Source organism: Littorina saxatilis, linkage group LG6 (genome assembly GCF_037325665.1).
Source record: "Littorina saxatilis isolate snail1 linkage group LG6, US_GU_Lsax_2.0, whole genome shotgun sequence".
In the NCBI taxonomy this organism is placed as follows: domain Eukaryota; kingdom Metazoa; phylum Mollusca; class Gastropoda; order Littorinimorpha; family Littorinidae; genus Littorina; species Littorina saxatilis.
The window spans coordinates 3,012,306-3,018,769 of record NC_090250.1 but is presented as its reverse complement, the minus strand read 5'-3'; the positions used below and the strand labels follow the sequence as shown (position 1 = coordinate 3,018,769).

Genomic DNA, 6,464 nt, shown 5'->3' with positions numbered 1-6,464 from the left:
ACGGACCGATCGTCACCAAACTTGGTGAACAGGTTCTATACATTCCTGAGACGGTCCTTACAAAAATTGGGACCAGTCAAACACACGGTTAGGGAGTTATTGGTGGATTAAAATTATACAAGGCCTGGTATAGACGGACACCCCCGTTGGTCAAAGGGAAATAACCATTCTCACTGCCACCAACTGAGAAGGTTATTTCCCTTTGACGGGGGTGTAGTTCCTATCGGAGGAATTTCTTGTTTTAATCCTTTTGTGGTATTGCTGATGATGCTGAACATGTATTTTACTAGTTTACCAATATGTATCTTTGACCCTGATAGCCTACGAAAACGGAGCAATCATGGCCCAACATTGGCCCAATGCTGAATTTATTGGCGCGGTGTTGAGCCTTAGTCGGGCCGTTGTCGTAGGCTGTCAGGGTTTATGTAGCCTTGTTCCATTGTATTCTGACTGTCATAAAGTAATTAATTTTAAGAGAAAGCAGTCATGAACACAAGGAGCTGGGAAAAGTTGCCTCTTACAACAAGCGTGGATAAAGACACATACTTGACACAGGCAAATACTCTTTTTTTTTTTTTTCAATCACCACTAGAAGTCCCTGGGCAGCATTTTGCTCTGAAAACTGAATCTCACATACGACAGGTGGATCTTTTATTTTAAAAATGTGCCAAATTGCATATCTCCAAGGCCGTAAGACTAAGAGTAGATATTGGGAAGGCCAGTTCAAGAAGGTGTGGGTGGATCAACACATAATTTGCTGGTATACTGGGAACCGTCCCAGAGATAAATAATGTTATATATTATTTGTGGCATAAACTAATAAAGTTAGTCTCTCTCTCTCTCTCTCTCTCTCTCTCTCTCTCTCTCTCTCTCTCTCTCTCACACACACACACACACACACACACATACTGATGTCATCTGACTTACTTGGTATCACAAAAGGTGCTGCCTTGCCGGTTTTTGCTGAAAAATAACTCCGAGACAATTAGATTCAATGAATACAATGATACAAGTAACCGGCAAGTCATAAATCCAAGAAGGTGTGGGGACCGACACAAAATAGGCTGGTTGTGGGGTCCGTCACAGAGAAATTAGGTCGAAAGTGGGGTCCGACACAGAAAGTGGGGACCGACACAATGAATTATGGGAACCGTCACGCCTACGTCACAAAAGTGTGGGGGGACCGAACACAGCCAATTTCACTGACTACTTTTGTTGTTTTTATTATTACGGCTGTTTGGATGGCCCTACAATCTTGAAACTTGGGCTGTCTGCTACAGACATGTTGAACTTTTTGCTGGACCAACGACAGTTCCAAGCAGGCATTTTTTGGTAGGATATTTCTTGCCGATGCTACGAATTATGCAGTTTTGCAGTAAAGTGGAAGGCATTCTACCTAATAACGGCTAAAATATCAAAAACCTTCAATCCAACAGCACCTAGGCATGTAGTGTAAACACTCACAGATCTAACAAGACCATTCTCAGAGAGCAACATTGCGTAATACTACCATAAATGGATGTTTTGTCCGCGAATTTTGGCGTGTGGGAACCGAACACAAAGGGTCAGGGCACCGAACACAAAGCGTAGGGGAACCGTCACAGTGTCACCGGTGTGAATATAGTCAGCTCATCATAGTGTGGGGAGTGGGTACACACACACACACACACACACACACACACACACACACACACACACACATAACGTCGAACACACACACACACACCGTCGAACACACACATAACGTCGAACACACACACACACACACACACACACACACACACACACACACACACACACACACACACACACACACACACACACACACACACACACAGAGATAAAGCATTGACAAAAAAATAGCAGAAACTTACACTTCAACACTCGAACACACACACACACACACACACACACGCACACGCACACAAACACACCCACGCACGCACGCACGCACACAAACACACACACACACACACACACACTCACACATGCACACAACGACGCCCATTTTCATAGAAACACAGTAACCCCCTCGTATAAGCGGGAATGAAAGAGTGGTGGCCAATGACCCAGAACAAACAAAAGTCAAAGCTGGCAACTCAGGTTTGTATTCAGGGAAATTTGCACGAAATGCATGCAGAAGATACGACTTTTCCCTCTATTTTCTCTCTTTGGGAGCGTCAGCTCGGTTTGACATGAAAAACTGAAGAAAAGCCCTGCCTTTTTGCACTGAGAAACTGTGGAAGTAGCGTGTTTACTACTGGGTCTGGCTGTAGTACATTTACCCTCATTTACTTCCTCGTTAGCTTCCAAAGTAAACTCTTTTTTCGTCCCATGCATGCGAAAGTGAGGATGTACTTCCGATGTCACTCAAAACTTTAGAAGTAGTCGCAAAATACCCTGAGTTACTTCCTCGCTTTGCTTCGAGGTAAACCCTTTTTCCGGCCCATGCATACGAAAGTGAGGCAAGTACTTCCGATGTCACTCAAAACTTCGGGAGTTGTCGCGAACTTCCCCCATAAGCATACGGGCCCAGGAAGGTAGTAGAGGCAACAAGTTCAACACACACACAAAAGCACAGGCCTCTCATCACTGCTTTTGATACTGGCATTGGCCTTGGAGAGAGACAACCCTTCCACCCTCTACTCCCCCCCTACCCCCGCCACCCCCACCCTTGCCCCTCCCTTTTCTGGGGGGCTGTGTGATGGGTTAGCCGAGCTGTCAGCAACTGTGCTACTGTTGGGAGAGTTGGGAGCGGTAGCAGCGACGAGATTTGTTTACCATTCCCTCCCTCTCCTTCTCCTCTCTACTCCCCCTGTACTGTCTTCTCTTGGATCCTGGTGCCAGCGAGGGACTAGCTGTTGCTGCTCATGCATCCATCCTCCTGTGTTTGCTGTGGTTCTAGACTTTCGAGTCTTGTCAGTGTTGAGAAGTTTGTGACTGGACTTGAAATCTTGTTCTTGTGTCTGTGGTGAGAATTTTGTAGTGACTTGACTTGAAATCTTGTCACTGTGTCAGTGTTGAAAAGTCTGAGACTTGACTTGAAATCTTGTTCTTGTGTTAGTCTGTTGTGAAGTTTTTGGTAAGTTCAGTGCTTTGTGAAGAGAAGAGAACTGTGTGTGTGTGTGTGTGTGTGCGAAGGTGACGACGCGCACTTTCGTGTGTCCGAACTCTCCTCGAGTGCGACGTTTTGTCCACAACGAGTTTTAGCGGGTTTTCTGGCGTGTTGCTTTTCACGCGTGCAGTGGTAGACCTGCATGTACCAACCAAGCTGCAGTAACTGTTGCCTTGGGCAGTCATTCGTTGTGGACATTGTCGTACAACAGCTAGTGTTTTCTTGTGCTCGTTCAAGTGATACCCAGGTTTCTTGAAACTAGAAGTACATCCAATTTGTTCTGTTTTATTTGTCTTGGGCAGTCATTCGTTGTGGACATTGGGCGTACATCAGCTAGTGTTTTCTTGTCCTCGTTCAAGTGATACCCAGGTTTCTTGAAACTAGAAGTACATCCAATGTGTTCTGTTTTATTTGTCTTGGACAGTCATTCGTTGTGGACATTGGTTGTACACCTGCTAGTGCTTTGCTTTTGTGCTCGTTCAAGTTGAGGTCTAGGTTTCTTGAAACTAGAACTACATCCAAGTGTTTCTCTTATGTTTCCTTGAAGCATTAGTTTGTTTGTTTGTTTGTTTGCTTAACGCCCAGCCGACCACGTTGTGGACATTGGACGTTCATCATGCAGCTAGTGCGTTGTTTTGCTCGTTCAAGTTGAGGTCCAGGTTTCTTGAAACTAGAAGTTGTTCCTTTGTGTTTTCTTAAATCAAGATTGCACTGGTGTTTTGTCGAGCGTTTTGCTCCCGCGTCCAGTGGTAAGTACTTCGTCTCAGCTTTCTCGGACACCAGTGGACGTACACGCAGTGCATTAGTGTGTTCGTTTGAGTGAAAACAAGGTTTCTTGAAACTAGAAGTACATCCAAGTTGTTCTGTTATGTTTCATTGAATCAAGATTGCACTGGCGTTTTGTCGAGCTTTTTGCTCCCACTTCCAGCGGTAAGTACTTCGTCTAAGCTTTCTCGGACACCATTGGACTTACTACAGCTAGTGTTGTATTGTGCTCGTTCAAGTGATACCCAGGTTTCTTGAAACTAGAAGTACATCCAAGCTGTTCTGTTGTGTTTTCTTGAAGCAAGATTGCACTGATGTTTTGTTCAGTTTTATGTTCACTCGTCCAGTGGAAAGTACTTGGTCTCAGCTATGTCGGACAACACTGGACGTTCACCAGTGGCAGTGCTTTGTTGTGTTCGTTCCGTTGAGGATAGCACAGGACAATCGAGTGCTAGGTTTTGCCAAATTCGTCTGTTTTGTTGTGCTCTGTCCAGCTTTGTCAATGTTTTTGTCTAGCGTTTAGCTCACTCGTGCAGTGGTGGTAAATGCTTTAGACAACACTGGACGTGTTCGTTCAACTGAGGACCAAGCTTGCACAGGACACTGTCCAAACTCTCCACGAGTGGTAGGTTTTGCCTTTGTGGTACCTTTGAGTGTACTCTTGTCAACCTTTTTCAGGGCTTATGTTCGCGCGTGCAGTGGTAAGCATTTGGTTGCAGCAGTCTTGGACACCCTGGAAGTACACCCTTACCCCGTTGTCTTTGTTCGGTTGGTTTGCCGCCAGTTGTTCGTTGTAATACACAAAAGACACTTTGAGTGGATTACAGTGTTCTGTTGTGTTTCTGGAAGCAGGATTGCTTATAAAACTGGGTCGCTTACTATTGTGGTCATTTAAAAGCAGAATTGCACAGACAAACCCAAGAAAGATAACGCATTTCAAAGTGTTCTGTATGTATTAAGTGCAGAAACATTGCACAGGGTTGACATTCTTGAAAAGTGGTTGTAGATACATTTCCTGTTTTCTGCTTTAGAAGTGCCGGTGCGCGTTTTTGAAGCTGTCGGAAAAGCGAGCGTACAGGTGCGTTCTTGTTTCAAGAGCAAGTCCATAGAGAGACTGAACGTAGCCTGGAACAGCTTTGACTTTAGTGGGACCTTGCAAACTGCACGAGATGTTTCTTTGGGCATGTACACAAATGGCCAGCCATAGATCGTGGAATAGTACAATTGTGCGATATATATACATATACAAATATATAACAGGAGGGAGTGTAAGGGCTGGAATGTGAACGTAGATCTATCTGTGTTGTGTTCTGTTGTGATCATTGGAAAAAGCACTGTACAGACGCTTTAGATAGTGACTGGATTACTGGGCATGAAAACATATTTAGCGGCTTTGGACATGCTTTGTTGGACATTGTACAGACACATGCATGGGTGTGTATAATTCAGTATCCACTGCACTAAGCGACCGACTGTATATTGAGTCCAGTTGGTGGGCTGTGCGTTTTATGACCACCCGCTGAGTTGATGCATTGGAAAGAAAACAGAGGCGTTGTTGTTCTTGCTGTGCGTTTTGTTTTGCCTTTGTACAGTGGGGGGCAAACGGCACAGCTGCACAAAGAGGGGCAATGACTTGGAGTTCTGTCAGCTACCCCCCCGTTGATTTTCGCCGCTAATTCTGGTTCGTATGGGTATACTTATTACTGGTGGGGGTTGGTGGTAGATTTCTTTCGATTGTGAGAGATTGGGATTGTCATGGTTGATGAAACTGTACCGCCCATCACAGTGTAACTTACATCCTGTTTTATGCTCATTGCTGCGATAGAATGGGCAACAAATCAAAACAGATAGCGGAGCATAGAGAATGATTGTTGCATTGATTTGAGTGAGGACGCATTGCGTGCGATCTCTGTTTGCCCGAGCTAGCTATGAGCTTGGTGTCAGCTGCAATTTGTCGGTTGTGGATCTTTAAAATTTCATTGATTCTGACTTGGTGAACTGGTGGTTATTTGTGTCGGTTGTATGTGTGTGTGTATGTTTGTGTGTGTGTGTGTGTCTGTGTGTGTGTGTGTGTGTGTGTGTGTGTGTCTGTGTGTGTGTGTGTGTGTGTGTCTTTGTCTGTGTCTTTGTCTGTGTGTGTGTGCGTGTGTACGTGTAGATCTAAAGTGACCTACTTTCCCATCTCATCCAAAACCTCCTCAACCCCCCTCCATCATAGAGACCACGAGAGAGAGAGAGAGAGAAAGAGAAAGAGAGACAAACAGAGAGAGAGAGAGAGAGGGGGGGGGGGAGGGATGTTCGAAATGTTTTTATTAAGCCTGAAAATGTTTTTAAAGAAATGTGTCAGCGTTTGTGAACTTTATTTTTGGTCTTATGATTTTTTTGCCAAAAGCAGAGGGAAAGTGGAAGACGGAACGAAGAAATGCACAAAAATCCCCACGAGAGAGAATCCATCTAGTTTCTGTACCCCCTCCATTCCGTTGCACCTCCGTACAGCCACACCTCCCCTTCCCCCGCCCCCCTCCCTCCCGCCTACACCACATCGCCTCCCCGGCCCCCCCACACACACACCACATCGCCCCCC

The 6,464-nt window shown here is 45.3% G+C and overlaps 1 protein-coding gene across 1 annotated transcript in view; it reads left to right on the top strand.

Moving 5' to 3' along the window:
• Nucleotides 1–2,753: 2,753 nt before the first annotated feature.
• LOC138968331 (neuronal membrane glycoprotein M6-a-like) overlaps nucleotides 2,754–6,464 on the top strand; it is a gene marked incomplete in the record, with an annotated part of 111,290 nt that continues 107,579 nt past the window's right edge. The window contains 1 exon segment of the mRNA XM_070340888.1: nucleotides 2,754–3,082.